We start from the raw sequence: 20006 nt of genomic DNA on the forward strand, positions 1-20006 counted from the left end.
GGTGCTGAAGAAATCATTGCGTCTGTAACAAGCGATGTTCCATATATCGACACCAATGATGATGCTCTTGAATGCTCTTTTCGAGCTCTTGAATTTAAATGCAACCTTTATTGCAGAAGGAAGCAAATTCCATATCCCAAATTGTCTGATTGCACCAAGATGACGTTACAACAACTTTAGGCATCGGAGCTAAAGCTGGGAGAGGTCTAGGAAAGAATCTTCAAGGGATTTCAGTTCCTATCAGTATAAAGATGAAAAAAGACCGTTTTGGGCTAGGGTTTAAGCCCAATCTTCAGTAAAAGAACAAAGAGATGAAAAGAATGTGAAGACAGAAAGGCAAAATTGAAAGGAGGAGAAATCCTTTGGAAACACATGTCTTTCCCACAGTTGAAGACCACATTCAGATCAGGGGGAATAATTAATGTAGAACAGCAGCTTGTTGAAGCCTTTAAAGAAGAAAAGTTGACGAAAGATCAAGACATAGTTGAAGAAACTATGAATGGATTATTTATCAACATGATCATGAATGACAACAAAACTGGCAAATACTTGGATAGGATTCGCCCATGTCTTCCTGGAGAAACCCTCACCAATTGGACCACTGAAGATTTTCCTATAGTTTTTAATATTATGCAGAGTATATTCAGAACTAATCTTTATGTTTAGCTCAAAAATATGAAAACTTTTGTTATCTTGTAAAAGAAATTATGTTATGGTCCGTTTAATACATTTTACATTTCATAGTGTTAATAGCATGTGTTATAAATTCCTAAATTTAATCCAGTGATAAATTTAGAGCATCCTATATGTCTGGAAGAAATCAATGGGTGTGAGGATGAAATGGAATGTGATGTTCCTACTGAACTATTAAGATTAGTAGAAAAAGAAGACAAACAAATTCTACCCCACAAAGAAGAGATTGAGATTGTGAATTTGGGAACAGATGAAGAAATGAAAGAGGTGAAAATTGGTACTACTCTGACCATCCAGATAAAACAAGAATTGCTAAATCTCCTTCAAGAATTCAAAGATATATTCGCATGGTCTTATCAAGATATGCCTGGTTTGAGCACAGATATAGTGATACACAAGCTTCCAATCAATCCAGAATATAAACCGGTCCAACAAAAGCTTAGACGAATGAGGCCAGAAATGTTGTTGCAGATCAAAGAAGAAGTGATGAAACAGATCAATGCAGGTTTCCTCCAGGCAGCTAAATACCCAGAATGGGTAGCCAACATTGTTCCCGTACCAAAGAAAAATGGGAAAGTTCGAATGTGTGTGGATTACAGAGATCTCAACAAAGCTAGTCCAAAAGATAGTTTTCCATTACCCCACATAGACACATTGGTGGACAATACTGCAGGGCACACATGGTTTTCATTTATGGATGGCTTTTCAGGATATAATCAGATAAAAATGAATCCTGAAGACATGGAAAAAACAACATTTATAACCATGTGGGGCACATTCTGTTATAAAGTGATGCCATTTGGATTGAAAAATGCAGGGGCAACATATCAAAGAGCCATGGTAACTTTGTTTCATGACATGATGCACAAAGAGATTGAAGTATATGTAGATGACATGATTGCCAAATCCAGAACTGAAGAAGAACATATTCAAAATTTGAGGAAACTTTTCCAGAGATTGAGGAAGTACCAATTAAAGCTCAACCCCGCTAAATGCACTTTTGGAGTAACTTCTGGGAAACTTTTGGGATTTGTGGTCAGCAAAAAAGGAATTGAGATTGATCCAGATAAAGTCAAAGCAATTCAAGATCTTCCACCACCCAATACAAAAAAAGAAGTTCGAGGCTTTTTGGGAAGATTAAATTATATATCTCGGTTCATTTCTCAATTAACTGACAAATGTGATCCAGTGTTCAAATTACTTCGAAAGAATAATCCTGAAGTCTGGAATGAAGAATGTCAAGAAACTTTGGATATTATTAAGAAATATTTATCCAATGCCCCCATTTTAGTATCACCAATACCTGATAGACCATTAATTCTCTACTTGACGGTCTTCGAAAATTCGATGGGATGTGTACTAGGACAGCATGATGAATCTGGAAGAAAAGAACAAGCTATCTATTATCTGAGCAAGAAATTTACCGATTGTGAAGTTCGATATCCACCAATACAAAAATTATGTTGTGCTTTGGTGTGGACTACTCGAAGACTCAGATAATATATGCTATACCATACTACTTGGTTGATATCAAAACTTGATCCTTTGAAATTCTTAATGGAATCACCAGCTTTGACAGGCAGAATGGCTAGATGGCAGATGTTATTATCTGAGTTTGATATTGTATATGTCAACCAAAAAGCGATAAAGGAAGTGTCATAGCTGATTTTCTGGCCAGTCGTGTATCAAATGATTATCAGCCTTTGAACTTCAATTTTCCCGATGAAGATCTGTTGTGCATATCCATGAATGAAGAAGTCAGAACAAATGATGAATTTGCAACTTGGAAGCTTTACTTTGACGGAGCATCTAATGCTTTGGGACGAGGAATTGGAGCAGTGTTAATTTCTCCAGAAAATGTTTATTATCCCTTTACAAGTAGACTGGAGTTCTTTTGCACCAATAACATGGCAGAATATGAAGCTTGTGTCATGGGATTGAAAGCAGCTATAGAAAGAAAAATCAAATGTCTCAAGATATATGGAGATTCATCTTTGGTGGTGTATCAATTGCGAGGAGAATGGGAAACAAAAGATCCCAAATTGTTGGAATATCGAAATTTTACCCTCGAATTAGTGAAAGAATTTGAGAGAGTTACCTTCAATTATCTCCCTCGAGAAGAAAATCAAATGGCAGATGCTTTGGCTACATTAGCTGCTATGTTTCAGGCAACTAAGAAAGTTGATATGATGCCAATCAAAATGCAAGTATATGAAATTCCTGCACATTGTTATAGTGTGGAAGAAGAGGTAGATGGTAAACCATGGTATCATGATATCTGCAATATATCAAAAATCAAAGTTATCCACCAAATGCATCGGAAATTGATAAAAGAACTTTGCGAAGAATGGTTGCTGGATATTTTCTTGATGGAGAGATTATGTATAGAAGAAGCAATGATCAAATGCTATTGAGATGTTTAAATACCAGCGAAGCTTGAAATGTCATTGAAGAATTACACAGTGGAATATGTGGAACACATGCAAATGGTCTTTCCATGGCCAGAAAGATAATGAGATATGGATACTATTGGGCTACTATGTACACATATTGCATTGATTATGCAAGGAAATGTCATAAATGCCAGATATATGCAGACAAAATTCATGTACCCCCATCTCCTTTACATGTAATGACAGCACCCTGGCCATTTTCTATGTGGGGAATAGATGTCATTGGAGCAATTACACCAAAAGCATCGAATGGACATTGTTTCATCCTTGTGGCAATTGATTATTTTACCAAATGGGTTGAAGCTGCTTCATATACCAATATTAAGAGGTTCACAATCTGCAAATTCATAAAGAAAGAGATAGTTTGCCGGTATGGCCTACCAGAAAGGATCATTACAGATAATGCTCTGAACCTGAATAACAAAATGATGACCGAACTTTGTGCACAGTTTAAGATCAAACATGCAAACTCAGTGGCATATCGTCCAAAGATGAATGGGGCAGTTGAAGCAGCAAATAAGAACATCAAGAGAATCATTACAAAGACTACTGAAACTTACAAAGATTGGCACGAGAAGTTACCTTTTGCTCTATACGCATACCGAACTACTGTTCGAACATCTACTGGGGCAACGCCTTTTTCTTTAGTCTATGGGATGGAAGCAGTCTTACCAATTGAAGTTGAGATTCCATCGCTTCGAATATTGAGAGAAATAAAATTGGATGAATCCGAATGGATCCAAGCTAGATTTGATCAATTGAACCTTATTGAGGAGAAAAGATTGAAAGCTATTTGCCATGGACAGATGTATCAAAAACGGATGATGAAGTCTCATGACAAAAAAGTACATCCAAGAGAATTCCAAGAAGGTGATCTAGTACTAAAAAAGATTTTGCCTATACATAAAGATTTCCGTGGTAAATGGATGCCTAATTGGGAAGGGCCATACGTTGTGAAAAAGGCCTTTTCCGGAGGAGCGTTGATCTTGGCAGAAATGGATGGAAAAATTCTGAGAAATCCAATAAACTCGGATTCTGTCAAGAAATATTATGCTTGAAGAAAAAAAATGAAGAAAAAAAAAGAAGTAAAAAAAAAGGAAAAGAAAGAAAAAAAAAAGAAAAAAAGAAAAAGGGGGGTCAAGGTGAAAACCCGAAAAGGGCATCTTGTAACCTAAGGAAGGATTTGAGTTGAAAACCTGAAAAGGCGGCTCAAATGAAGTTTGCTATTAGGCATCCGGCAATTGAACTCTCTTAAGATTTTGACAGTTTGGGAGAAACTTCACATCTACAAGCATTTTGACAACGTTTGAGATCTTCCAGACAAAAGCTTACATCATTTCTCTAAGTTGTGTCAACTTGATTAATTTAGAAATACTTATGCTTATAATTTGTTGAGACATTTGAATTTTTATTATTCTTATGCTTGCCATAACTTTGAATACAATTATATCTATTTCAAGTTCAATTTATTTGAGATTCAATTTATTTTTGAAAATTCAATTTATTCTTTTATTGAATTAACATAATTTTGAAATAATTTAAAGATTTCTGAATATCACTTTATGTTAATATTTTTAAATACATGGAATACAAAGTAAGCAAATCATCACCATCTTGAACAATAAGGTTGTTATGCTAGATATAACCGACAACAAGGTCGAATCCGCCAAATCTACTCATCAATTGCTCCAACCGATCACCATTCAGTTCTTGCACACCTGTTTTCAAAGATATACTAAGGCAATAGAAGGCAACCTTTGTAGCATTGATTCCGGCAAAAAGAAACAAGACATTGATATCACTGGGAAACATGTCTCTATACAGATCCTTGTGTATGGTTTTTAAGGAAACCTAGAAGCATTTCCACCTCATTAGGTTCAAGTGGAGCAACTTTATTCCTTCCAACCCATACTAGATTCCATTTTCAGCACTCATCAAGAACATACTTCTGGACACTTGAAGGTGGCTCATTGTCATAAGCTTCAAGAGCATTACATATCCTTTCTGTCAATTTGGCACTTCCTGTACATGTTTATAAACAGTTCAACTTTATTCTTGGATCCCATGAAAGCCATCATTTCTTTGTCAATGGAAAAGCATCAGCACATGGAGGAAGCAGAATAAGAGAAAATATGTTCTTAATTGGCAGAATTAAGAATATAGCCCTTTTTAGTGTAGCAACATGGAAATGCTTCGAATCTACAAATTCTGGCTTTACATCGAATAAGTACTGTGATATCCCAGTCCAAACATTAAATAGAACAAATGAATTTGCCAATAGCATCTTCTGGAAGTGTTCTTTGAGTTATCTGATCTGGTTGGACAGAACAATCATTGAATTTAGAAGATGAATTTGCCAATAGCATCTTCTGGAAGTGTTCTTTGAGTTATCTGGTTTGGTATGAACCCAAAAAACCAATCATTGAATTTGGAAGATGAATTTGCTCATAGTAAAAATAAGGATACTCAATAGCATCTTCTGGAAGTGTTCTTTGAGTTATTTGATCTGGTAAGAACTATAGAACCAATCATTGGAATTAAAAGATGAACTGTATGATTATCTTCATTAAGAAGCTTCTTTTCAAGCTTCCTCTGCTTCTTCCTTTTCAAAAATCATAGCCCAAGTTTCGCCTTTGCTTGTAATTGGGATCATTGCATAATGACTTCCTATTTTTTACCAGAAGAAGTGCATCAGCAGCCTTAGTCATTTGAGCAGCACATATAAAATTTGCCAATTCTGCAATTGATGAATCTGGACCACATTTCTCCAGGGCTATTGAAGTTTCAGCCCATGAGAATCCCATTTTTGTCAAGTATAACAGTTTATTCTCCTCATCAGAATCAGAATTCAAGATTTCTCGGTATTAGAAGAACTATCGATATCTGTGAAATCATCTTGAAAGGTCACTTCATAATCAGATGAATTGTTATCAGAATCAACATGTTGCCTGAATGCAAGCTTTTCAAGAGCCTATACTATTGAGTTTTATTCTCAAGAGGTTTTGTGACATTATATCTACATCTACATTTGTCAAAGATGATATATTCTTTGATTTGAAAAAGAAAGATCTATTGGGTTTTTACAATTGAAGAAATATTCAATTCACCAATCTGAAATCAAATAACTTAACATTCATGCATCATATTTTAGGTGTTTACAAAAATAGGTGCATTTCATTCATTTTTATTCTTGTTGAATTTTTAACAGGAATTTCAAAGATTTTAGCAAAGATTCAAATCTATCATTTGAAGATTAGCTTTTCCAGAGAAAGTTCATAATGAGAAGAACTCATGAAGAAGGAAGAAGAAGTTCATAATGAGAAGAATTTGTTCAACCTTTTACCTGAATCCATCATTTGATGGATCAGCTTTTCCAGAGAAAGTTCATAATGAGAAGAACTCATCTGAAGAAGGAAGAAGAAGTTCATAATGAGAAGAATTTGTTCAACCTTTTACCTGAATCCATCATTTGAGGGATCAGCTTTTCCAGAGAAAGTTCATAATGAGAAGAACTCATCTGAAGAAGGAAGAAGAAGTTCATAATGAGAAGAATTTGTTCAACCTTTTACCTGAATCCATCATTTGAGGGATCATCTTTTCCAGAGAAAGTTCATAATGAGAAGAACTCATCTGAAGAAGGAAGAAGAAGTTCATAATTAGAAGAATTTGTTCAACCTTTTACCTGAATTCATCAATTGATGGATTATCTTTTCCAGAGAAGTTCATAATGAGAAGAACTCATCTGAAGAAGAAAGAAGAAGTTCATAATAAGAAGAACTTGTTCAACTTTTTGCATAATTCTATCGCAGAAGGAGATAGATTAGCATCAGCCTTTCTAGAGAAAGTTCATAATGAGAAGAACTCATCAAGAGATTATTCAACCTTTTGAATGACTCTATCACAGAAAGAAAGAGGTCAGTATCATCCCCAGCAGAAAGTTCATAATGAGAAGAACTCATCTGAAGAAAGAGAAGAATTTATTCAATATCTCCATTATGATCAAGTGAAGCCAAATGGATAAAAAATTTTATTATCTTTTCATCTTTGCCCTATTCTTGTTAACACAAGAATGAGCAAAGAGGGGCAGCTGAAGATACTAATTTTTTACCCATATCATTATCATTATTATTATTATTATTATTATTATTATCATTATTATTATTATTATTATTATTATTATCATCATTATTATTATTATTATTATTATCATTATTATTATTATTATTAAATATATTAAATACATATATAAATAATAATTGCAGACCAATTACAACTGGACCGGCCCAGTTACAAACAAACCAGAACCGGTCCAGATCAAACCAGAAACCCTAAACATTTGGGGGTTTCAGTTAGGGTTTCTTAACCCTAATCTAACCAGCCGCCTCAGCTTGCTGCCGTTGGATCTGGCAAGATCCAACGGTCCAGATGGCTCCAGATGGAAACCCTAGGGTCTGATACCCTAGGGCCACGCGGCTGCCGACACTCTTCGCCGCCTCCGCCGCTGCCACGTCCCAACCGAAGACTCCAGAAGCTAGAACACCAGCCGTCCACGCCATAGCTACGGGGTGAGTCACCACTGGCAGTCCGGTGACTCACCGAGACCCCCTCTTCGGACCGGTCCGATGGCCACACCGGTGGTGGCTATAAAAGCCACCACCCGAACCTGAAAAAAAAAACAGAGACTACACAGGAAACCGAGAGAGATACAAAGAAACTAGATACTAAAAACTACCAACGATCTCAACAATCAGTAGCAAAGAAACAGAAAAGAAAGAAAAAGGAAGAGAAAGACTTACCGAGGAAGCCAACGCCGGATCTCATCAAACCTTCGAAAAACCGAAGGTATTCTTTTAGATTTGCTCCGATTGGGAGCCGTTTAACGGAAAAGAGCATCGGAACCGTCATTAGGACGGTCCGATCTATGTTTAGATGTAAAAAAAAAATTTCCGGCCACCGAAGACGGTGGCCGGCGGCGGTGGTTGACGGCGGACGAACGCCGACTGACGGCTGCCGGCCGACTGGCTTCTCTCTGTTCTAGAGAGAAGCGAGAGAAAATTTTTTTTCTCTCAAAGAAGAGAGAGAGAGGAGAAGTAGAAATGAAGACTGGCCCTTCGGGCCAGCCGGTTTGGACCTTTTATAGTCCTTCCCGAACGACGTCATTTCGGGAAGGACTATGCGCATAATTAGACAATAGTTAAACCCCGTCCGCCGTCCTCCTAATTTGTAAACATTACATTTTAGTCACTAAATCGATTTTATAATATTTTAATTCAGTCTTCGAATTTCAATTTTATTCATTTTAGTCCTTTTATTAAAATAATATATTAGGATAAATAACAGAATTAATCCCTTAATTTTAATAAATAATATTTTAATCCCTAGTTTATATTTTTAATTTATTTTATTATAATATCCGAATTTTAGATGATTTTATTTTAGTCATTAAATTATTAAATAAGAAAATAACATATTTAATCCCTATAATTTTGATTAATTATGAATTAGATTTTAATTTTATTTTTACTGTAATTTAGTCAGTTATTTTATGTGTTTTCATTTATTTTATTGTTTTTAAATATATTGTTTTAGTAGTATTTTATTTTTATTTTATTATATGAATAAATATTTTTATATTTCATAAATAAATATATATAAATAGTAATTTTTAAATATTTATTTAATATCGAAGAAAAGGACAGTCTTAATAAAACTGGATGTCCTATTCTGATATTTTAAAATTAAAAAGTAAACAATATTATTTAAATTAATATTTATCAATATCAAAGAAAAGAGCTGTCTTAAGGCACCTAGAAGTTCTTTTCTGATATTTTTAAATAAATAAATATTTTTTTATATAATTTTGAAATAATAGAATTATAAATTAAATATATTTTTGAATTTTTAAAATTTTAATAATAGAGACAATTTATAATTAAAAAGTACCAATTTTGGGCGTTGTAGGGGTGCTAATCCTTCCCTAAACGTAACCGACCACAAATCCCTTTTTATTATTAAAAAGAACGAATTTTTGGTTAAAACGCAGATCAGTTTATCTTTTAATTGATGTTTTCTTAAAAACTCTTTTAAAAGATATTTTTTAGGTATTCGACCTACCTGACCCAAAAGGCCGATGGCGACTCCCAAATTATTTTCAAAACCATTTATTCACATCAATTTCCCCGCCAAAATAAATATTTCGTGCCCGGACGAAAACCGGTTATGACAAATACATACTCTGAAAATATAACTGTCTGAATCTAAATCTTCTAAGAAGAATAACAATTCTTTTAACCATCTAAACCACTTAATAAATCCTACTTACGTTAACGTTAGTTCATTTGTTTACCGATAAACATTAAAAAAGTATACGCAAAGGTGTTACACACGATGCCTGTTTTCACCGCGAGTCCAAGAACAATCATAATGCAGGACAAATAGCTTGTAATTCAGCTTCATCCGACTCAGTGATCCCAAAGGTCCTGAAAATAGAGCCAATATATTACTTAAGACACTGAACTTGACCACATGCTCCTGCGGTGAAATCCATCTCACACCAATGCAAGTTGTATGCCTAGACAATGGTTGACATATCCACGGGCACTCCCGCCATTGTGATTCAGAGATCATCCACGTCTCTTCCAAAACTTTCGCCCTTTAAAGTGATCTCAATTTAGTCAAGAAAAATACCTCTTGCATAGTCAATCACTTATTGAAAATTGTTGATAGGAATAAGGTGGTTATGCCGGTCATTGACGATTCATCTCTTTTAAATTAGACGTAGAGTTATTTATGGTTGAGCGGTGATTAATTGATGTTTAGATCCATTGTCTTCCTGAGGTAGAGTAAAGAGTGGATGAAATGATTCCAGATCTTTCTCTTAGTCTTAACCGAGAAATTTTACAATAACCTTTAGTGTTAGTGTCACATATCATGATGATTACTCGAGGTTAGCAGACCTAAATGATGTAGTTAGATGCCAATTAATTTAACTCTAACATGTCATTTTTTTTAAACTAGACCCTAACAGATAAAGGTCACGCCAAAAAATTGTTTATTACCCAAAGATGTGGTAGTCTGGAGCTCTTAATGCTTGATAGGTAGAGGAGAGACATTGGGGGTGATACCTCCGAAGGAGACCTAGAGAAGGTATAATAATTGTCCCCCAGTCTAGAGAATATTATAAAATAACTTAACTCGGAACATGTAAAAGAAGACATTTACTGTATTAAAAGAGTCACTACTTGAGAGTTTGTGCGATGACTTATTTCAAGTGATTGGACGCTTATACGTTTTCATATAAAGTGGCAAACTAATACGGAAGTATCTTTAGGTTTGGAATATTGCGGGAGATCTCAACATTGTTGAAGAGGTAATGGAGAAAAATCAACGTCTCACTTCATGGTATGGATAAATTCTTAATACATCAACAAAGGTTTCTCGACTCTTTTTGACTGGTTATCGAAGAGATAACAAGAAAGTATCACACGGATTAAACTAGATCTAGATCAGATTTTACATAGACCTATTATAAAGGTAATTTTTTCAATCCAGTTTATTCTATTTGTAACCGTCAGGATTTAATAATTAACTAAATATGAAAATGCCATATCATCAATAAATATAGATTATTAGTCAATAATGTTTTCTATTCGAAATGGATCATTTTGACAAATAAAAAAATAAAATATGAAAAGTAAAATACATAAAAAATATAAACTAAAATAACTATTCAAATAAAGAAGGATAAATCTTAACATTAAACTTTAAAATTTGATTATTATTTTACGATGAGATAAACAATGATGTAATCCATATGATATGAAATTTAAAAATTATCATTTAATATTTCGCATTTAGACTATTCAAATTAATACTATATTTTAATTTTTCTTATAATTAATATTGTATCTTATAAACTTGTATGTATTGTTGCTTGTACTCAAAATTTCAAGTATCTCTGTTAATACGTCATTGAGAATAATCGAATATATTTTAATTGAATATAAACATATTATTCTTTATATAATAAATTAAAGTTAAATAATTAAATTAAAAAAATTATAATTATTAGTTGAAAAGAAGAAACCATCAATTAACCAACAACTAATTTGACTAGTGTGATGAGTCAGTAAATTCTTTAAACAAAGTCAAGGAGGGTCGCCATTCAAAATGTATCTCATTTCTCTTTTTGATGCGTTTATGGTAGATGTTTTATTATGTTTGGTTGAAGGAATTGTTTCAGACATTTGGTTGCTCTTACTTGTCCGAAATCTTGTTGGAAATGACACTATCAGAGAAAGAAAGAAAGAAAAAGATAATGTTTTGATGAAGAAATCAATAAGCCTTCCAGATTGTTTCCTTTTTCTTTGTTATCCGTATTCACTGATGTGTTCTGTATATTTATGAACCACATCCCCACCGAGCAAATGTACTTCTGTTTACATCTGCTGAACTTGTTTCGAATTTCTGCAGATCATTTCGAGATAGATGGAAAGAATTTGGATACTTCCATGTTATTCTTGTGGACAGTTTACTTGATTCGTCTCTCGTCTGTCTGCGAGCAGCATTTAGCAGATTACAACCATAAAGACAATGCCGGATTCTGATCGAGTGGAGTTTTCATTTTAGTTCGGAACAATCCCACCATGCTCGAATCCTTCGATTGCTCCAACCCTCACATGGGAACTGAAACTGTTTAAGTAAACTGTCCACCCATGCCAGGATCCCAGCAACACAGAAACTCAGTCATGGCTAGCAGGGTGTACCGTAATATAAAACTAGTCAAACCTGATCCCTACCGCTTCCCTCAACTCCCAATTATTGATCATTCTCTCTGCTATAGTGACAGCAGCTACCGATCCCATTTCTCCTTTAAGAACTCCAACGAACATTATCGCACATTGGAGTCATCTTCTGCGAATGGCACTTATACTGCCTACAACACTTCATCAATTGTTGGTCTCACCAAATGGAAGCCCAATGTCACAGCAAGATTCTCAGTCGTATCCTTCTGAACTACATCACTCTCCTGATAATACCAATGGCTCTCCTATTAATGGTTCCTTCATAACTGATGATGTAAGTGATTTGAGGGATAAGCTGCGGGAGCTGGAAACTGTGATGTTGGGGCCTGATTCTGATGTTATTGACAGCACAACCTCACCAGAGATGGCTGGCTAGAGAATTGTAATGTATGCCATCTCCAGAGGGGACTTAAAACAGCTCCTTGTCTCCTGTGCAAAAGCGATGTCGGATAATGATTTCTTAATGTTGTAATGGCACAGTGGTTAATGGATGAACTACGTAGAATGGTGTCGGTTTCTGGTGAGCCGATCCAGAGGTTGGGAGCTTACATGTTGGAAGGATTTGTGGCACGTGTAGCCTCCTCAGGGAGCTCAATCTACAAGGCTTTGCAATGCAAAGAACCTGATAGTGCTGATCTACTATCTTACATGCACATTCTTTATGAGATTTGCTCCTACTTAAAGTTTGGCCACATGTCTGCAAATGGAGCCATTGCAGAGGCCATGAAAGATGAAGATAGAGTTCATATTATCGATTTCCAAATAGCTCAGGGAGTCAGTGGATCACTCTCATCCAAGCATTTGCAGCTAGGCCTGGTGGACCACCCCACATCTGCATAACTGGTATCGACGATTCCACATCTGCATATGCCCGCAGAGGAGGCCTAAATATTGTGGAAAAGAGGCTGTCAAAGCTTGCAGAGTACTTTAATGTGCCATTTGAATTCCATGCTGCTGCCATGTCTGGTTGTGAAGTAACACATTCAAGTTCAACCAGGAGAGGCTCTAGCCGTGAATTTTACTTTCATGCTTCACCACATGCCTGATGAGAGCTTGAGCACCGAGAATCACCGTGACAGACTCTTGAGGTTGGTTAAGAGCCTGTCTCCAAAGGTTGTAACCCTTGTTGAGCAGGAATCAAGCACAAATACTGCTCCTTTCTTCCCGAGGTTCCTGGAGACATTGAACTATTACACAGCCATGTTTGAATCCATTGACGTAACTCTCCCCCGAGAACACAAAGAGCGGATCAACATTGAGCAGCAATGCCTGGCAAGGGATGTTGTGAACATCATAGCTTGTGAGGGGGCCGAGAGAGTGGAACGGCATGAACTCTTGGGGAAGTGGAGGTCAAGGTTCAGAATGGCAGGGTTCACTCCTTACCCTTTAAGCTCATTGGTTAATGCCACCATAAAAACACTGCTTGAGAACTACAGTGATAGATATAGGCTTGAAGAGAGAGATGGGGCCCTGTACCTTGGTTGGATGAATAGGGAGTTGGTTGCTTCCTGTGCATGGAAGTGAATTGCATTTGTCTTTTTTACGCTAATATTGTCCTCTTCCACTTGAGAACAGGAGACTTGAACTGAAAACCCCTTAGTGACTGTTCCACGATTAATCAAGGCCTCTGGCATGCTCGGAAGTGGAAATTATGCTTCAATTAGTCTTAATTTTAGGAGCCTGGGAACACTGATACGAAGCCCTAGAGCTTATGAGTTGGGTTTCTTTTACCCTGTACTTCCGTATAAACTATAAGTTAGCCACCTTGGAAATCATCTCATTCCATTGTTTTCTTCGGTGTCCAAGCTAGAATGGAGAGCCTATGGACAATGGAAATAGAAGATTAGCAGCCATATAAAACCAAAATTTTTTTCATACCCAATAAGGAAAAGTGAAAAATAACTGCAAGGAGGCCCTCGAATCTTACTGTCAGATAAAGTTACTGCACTTTTGAACTCGCATTATTTTAACATGTTGGTAAATTTTACACATACGGTTTGCTAATATGGATACAAAAGTGCAGCGTCAACTTCAATACCCCAAATAGATCCATTTGAATACACTGCCACTTGCGACTGAGTATAGTGTACTATCTGCCTCATCTCAGCTCAGCTTTGAACAGGCGCAGTGCTTGGCACTCCTTGCTCATCGAAATTACATTCTGAATGTGGAGTGGTGTGGACCATCTTATCAATACAAACTGCATCATTTTCTGATTTCGTTTCTGATTTGCTACTTATTTGTTCATTTAATTTACTCTGAGAACTTGATGTACTGTGAACAACTGTACAACGGTCAACTACATCGTGTTCCTTGCTAGGATCCAACTTCCCACTCCGTTGCTCGTTTGACCCACTTTCAAGGCATAATATAGGTGTATCCATCATATCAACAGAAACAGAATAGCTTACTTCTGACTTGGTTCTTGGCTTGCCATTCCGTTGTTCACTTGAGTTATTCTCGACTTTACAATTAGGATGAACAATAATGTCAAGGCAGACGGTCCGACTTTCTTCTACCTTGGTGTCTGGTTTGCCATAATGAGCTTCTGAGTGAACATTTACTCCCTCATAAGTAGTTATACAGTCCTACTTGGTGGCAAATCATGGTCATGTCGTCCCTCATAAGTAGTTATAACCAATTTAGCATCATGAGAAGCTCTCTCAACATGTTTCTTGAAGGGGCATCCCGGATTTGAGCACCTAAAATAGCTCCTACATCACAAGTGAGAATAGCAAATCAAATTAATACCAAAAGCCTCATTATGGATATATACATAAAGAAAAGGAAACTTTCTAAGATCATACAAGTACAATGCATCGACTGCTATCTCAACATTAGAAATGAGAAGACAGACATCTACAGCTGGGATAGCAATGTGGTAATACCATAGCAAATGAGCAGAGATAAAATGTCAATTAGATAATTTTAGGTGCTTGAAATATGCATGGAAAAAAAATAACTTAACACATACCTTGGATTTGGATTGCCTTTAACTAGTTTTTGCCCATATTTGCGCACCGGTACCCATCATTCACAATATCAACCTCACTCAGAGTCTTAATAACTGTACGTGATTCACTGGCTGGCTTCTCTGCCGGAGATGGATGAGCTTTGCTACTCTCTTTCTTCCTATTTATATTTGATGAATGTTAAACAAAGGTTAAGAGAATATAGTCACACACACGAGAATTATCCTATTTAAATTTCCTACCTTCGTTTTGAGTTAAGATGATCATAATCACTATCAGCAACATTCTGTATCCTAATTGATTTTGAAGACGCACCCTTAACCTCTTCACTGCCAGCACTAGCTAAAGGTTGAGAACCACCCGTTGGCTCAATTTGCCGAGGCGTTTGTGCATCCAATGAATTATATTGTTGCTCTTCAACAACAGATGTACCAAAATCTACAGCTAAAGGATGGTTCAGTGGCTTTGGATGATCATGCTGACCAAAATAAACTATGTTGACCATTTTCCCATCTTGTGAATGCTCCAATTGCTTTTTCACTAGGCAGTTTGGATGTGTACATCTGTAATAACTTCGAATGAATTCATTACCTTTAACAAGTTTCTGCCCATATTTACGCCAATTATACCCATCCTCCGACGGTTTCTAACGTGCTACAGGACTACTCCCTTCCATACCAGGCAATGGAGAGGGAGACAGCGATGTCATCTTGGTTATCATAGAGGAAGCATTTCCTAATTTCTCCGGTTGAGAAAGCATGTCTTTCTCTGATTTAATCGAGGGGGCTTCTCCTCCTTGATCAGATCGCGATGAGAGAATGACTATACGGCTGAGTGTTATATTTTAGGGTTTTAGGCAAAAATATGATGTTTTAGGGTTTTATAGCCTAAAACCGTATAGTAGTATCGGTACTCCTCGAGGAGTATCAATACTTCAAGGTATAATTGAGTAGTATCGATACCATGGTATCGATACCCTATCAAGAAGTATCGGTACTGGATGAACAATATCAATACTAACTAAGAACAATATCAATACTAGGCGGGTAGTATCGATACCAAACAAGAGTGGTATCGATATGAGCATTGGGTGCGGGAGCCTCAGTCACCATCGGCAACCCCCGACGGGTGCCTCAGTAACCATCGACAACCCCAGTCCATTGGCGCGGGAATGCCGCACATAGCCGAGCATTAGGTGCGGGAGCCTCGATCCTTTTGATATACCACCGCTTGGCGGTAACATGTACTACCTAACTTTTATTGATGATTTTAGTAGAAAATGTTGGATTTACATCTTGAAAGAAAAATCGGAAGCGTTGAAAAAATTGAAAGAATTTAAAGCAATGACAGAAAAGCAAAGTGGTTAATATATGAAGATAATCAGATCAGATAGAGGAGGCGAATATACATCAAAGTTATTTGAAGAATTCTGCAAAGAGCATGGCATCATCCATCAGCTGACAGTTAGATACACGCCAGAACAAAATGGAATAGCAAAAAGAAAGAACCGTACAATTCTTGACATGGCAAGAAGCATGATAAAAGGTAAGCAACTATCGAGAAATTTTTGGGCAGAAGCAGTTCGATGTGCAGTTTACCTATCGAACATATGTCCAACAAAAAGTGTGAAGTATATGATGCCAAACGAAGCATGGAGTGGTCAGAAACCAGGAGTTGGACACCTCAAGATTTTTGGCTGCATAGCATATGTCCACGTTCCTGAACAGATTAGAAAGAAGCTTGAAGACAGAGTAGAAAAATGTATTTTCATTGGCTATGATAAGCAAAGCTTACAAATTATATAATCCTCTTACCAAGAGGGTAATAATTTCAAGAGATATCGAGTTCGATGAAGCAGAATATTGGAGGTGGAGCAAAGAGGAAAAGAAAGTTGAAGGACTATTTTTTAATGAAGATAAAGATAAAGATAAAGATGACGATCTTATTAATCAAGATGAACAAGTTGATGATCAAGGTCCTCAACAAAATGTACCATCATCGTCAAGCATCAGCAGCGATGCTAGCAACATAATAGAAAATTCTGAAGCACATCCCACAGAAGTTCGAAGATCCACAAGAGAGAGAAGAACACCAGAAAGGTACAATGATTATGAATTAAATAATGTTTTACTTTTTTGCTTACTTATGAATAGTGATCCAATAACATACGAAGAAGCAGTTGAAGATGACAAATGGAAGAATGCAATGGATGAAGATATTGCATCAATAGAAAGAAATGATATATGGTAGCTAACAAGACAACCAGAAGGTCATAACCCAATTGGAGTAAAATGGGTTTACAAGACTTAGACCAATAAAGAAGGAAAGGTCGAGAAACACAAAGCAAGACTAGTTGTCAAGGTTATAAGCAAAGACAAGGAATAGACTATGATGAAGTATTTGCTCCAGTAGCAAGGATTGAGACCATCAGACTTCTCACAGTAGTTGCAGCACAAAAATGATGGAAAATTTATCAAATGGATGTGAAGTCAGCATTTCTAAATGGCTACCTAGAAGAAGTTTATATTGATCAACCACCTGGATACATTAAAAAGGGACATGAAGACAAAGTTTACCGATTGAAGAAAGCTCTATATGGTCTGAAGCAAGCCCCGAGAGTATGAAACACGAGAATTGATGAATATTTCCAGAGAAATGGGTTCATGAAGAGTTCATACGAGCATGTCTTATACACAAAGAAAAATGAAGACGGTAATATCATGATCATGTGCTTATATGTGGACGACATGATTTTCACAGGAAATAATCCAGGTATGTTCAATGATTTTAAGAAAGCTATGACTAAAGAATTTGAAATGACAGATATTAGAGAAATGCCATACTTCCTTGGAGTTGAAGTGAAGCAAATGCAAGAAAGAATATTTATATCACAAAAGAAGTATGCAAAAGAAATTTTAAGAAAACTTAGAATGGAAGATTGCAAGCCGGTAGCCACTCCAGCAGAACCACGCGTCAAATTAAGTGTGAATTCAACAAGAAAACAAGTGAATCCAATGTTGTTTAAAAGCATAGTTGGAAGTCTAAGGTATCTGACTATCACACGACCATACATAACATACGCCGTGGGATTGGTAAGCAGATTCATGGAGAATCTGAAACTAGATCATTGTTTGTTATACACGTGATCAGAATATTCAAAGCTGATTGGTTATTCTGATAGTGATTATGGGGGAGACTTGGACAGTCGAAAAAGCACATCTGGATATCTATTTCATATTGGCTCTGTAGCATTTTCATGGTCATAAAAAAAGCAACAAACGATAGCTCTTTCAACATGTGAAGCAGAATATATAGCCGCAGCGGCGTGCACTTGCCAAACAATGTGGTTAAAGAATATTTTGAACGAGCTAAATTTGGCACAAGAAGAACCAACTACAATTTATGTCAACAACAAGTCTACAATTTCCCTTGCCAAAAATTCAGTCTCCCATAACCGAAGCAAGCATATCGATACAAAGTATCACTTTATACGAGAGCATGTGAAGAACAAAAATGTGGAACTAATTTACTGTAGAACTGAAGATCAACTAGCAGACATTTTCACAAAGCCATTGAGAGCAGATAATATTCAACCGACTCAAAGAAAAACTTAGAATGGAAAGTCGAGTTTGAGGGGGAGTGTTAGAAGTCAAACTCAACATCCATATGTTGGAATTGTGTAGAATCTAAATGTGGCAGCAACAAGATTGTTGTATTGGCAACAATTAGTGTTCAACTCTCATAAGCAAATTAACGTGGCAAAACATGATGGAGGCAACAAGCATGGTTTTATCACAAGTTCAAGGTGGAATAGTGAGTCATCAAAGCATTACAATATATGAATAAATTAAATGGCAGCATGCAATTTAAGCACGGCAAGGAATTGACCAATAGAAATTGATGTGACATAACATATTAAGGAGGCAATAAACATGGCAGCATCTTGATGATGATGAAGCAGCTAGATTACTTATGTATGTTAGCAAAGCAATATATGAAGTGTAAAATATGCACATGTATAATAAGGTGATAGAAGCTTGTAACACAAAGGTGGAATTCAATTACGGTAAGCTTAAGTGAGGCGGCTAAACAAGGTCAAAGATGGCAGCATATAATCCTTATAAATATGTGTGTTTAGCCTAAATTATGTAATACGAGTGAAAAAAAAATTAGAAAGATTTGAGAGAGCTTGGCAAAGCTATAAGGAGTTTGTAAACTAGCCATAGCTAGTATTATAATATTGGGGTAACGTCGTTGTAACATATTTTGTTTTGTATCAATAATAGTTTGAGTATTATAAATTACTGAGAGCCCATCTACGTTTCCAACAACTGTCAGAATGTTGCAATGCATTACTTCAGCATCCGGGCTCCGTAATTTATCTTTACCAACTTCATCTAGTACACAATCCTATGAAGAAACCATCTGAAGTAAAAAAATCATTAAGTTACGACCTGTTGCTCGCCCAAACATGAAAAAGGCATTTGAAAAACTACAGTGTACATGATTCAGTGGCGATTGAATATTTCTGAAATGAGCCAACTGAAGTAGAACAATCTGCCGTTAGTGTTGAATTGCCCGTAAATTTAGAGAACAATAACTGTATCATGTTGCTTAGTTAAAATTTAAGAATCTCAAAATTCAACAAAATCTTCGGGAAATGATGCATTTCAAAAGCTTTTTTATTTTATTTTTTCGTTGAGAACTACAGGAAATGCTTCAAATGCCAAACAAACAATTCCTAATTAATTAGTAATAGAACTATGGAATTTAAAGGGGTTATATTATGATATACAAATAATGTTAATGTTCGCCTTTTTCTTTAACTAAAACAAACAACCATCAATTCACCTGGAAAAATCTCACTTTAAGAACGAAACTTGAGTTTTTTTTTCTATTGGGAATTTAATTAAAAGACTATGATTTTCCAAACTCGGTCACTCATTTTCTTCGAATTTCTCAGCAACCAAACAAAGTGCAAAGAACCAACCAAAGCCACAATTTCAAGAATTACACGGGAAAATAGTAAAGCCAATTCGATTCACTCAAGAACAAATAAATAAGGCACATGAATAAAAGAAAAA

At 36.0% G+C, this 20006-nt stretch overlaps 1 long non-coding RNA gene and 2 pseudogenes across 1 annotated transcript; 2 read left to right on the forward strand and 1 right to left on the reverse strand.

Moving 5' to 3' along the window:
• The first annotated feature begins 683 nt into the window (after positions 1–683).
• LOC120133261 lies at positions 684–11574 on the forward strand. The gene is made up of 3 exons (XR_005517078.1): positions 684–695; positions 2871–2873; positions 11489–11574. It is a non-coding gene; the product is annotated as an uncharacterized LOC120133261 (long non-coding RNA).
• Positions 11575–11702: 128 nt separating this feature from the next.
• Positions 11703–13501, forward strand: LOC120133268 (annotated as a pseudogene).
• A 376-nt stretch (positions 13502–13877) lies between these two features.
• LOC120133210 lies at positions 13878–19347 on the reverse strand (annotated as a pseudogene).
• Between the last annotated feature and the right edge of the window lie 659 nt (positions 19348–20006).

Source organism: Hibiscus syriacus, unplaced genomic scaffold, assembly GCF_006381635.1.
Source record: "Hibiscus syriacus cultivar Baekdansim isolate YM2019G1 unplaced genomic scaffold, ASM638163v2 tig00001732_pilon, whole genome shotgun sequence".
NCBI classification, from domain to species: domain Eukaryota; kingdom Viridiplantae; phylum Streptophyta; class Magnoliopsida; order Malvales; family Malvaceae; genus Hibiscus; species Hibiscus syriacus.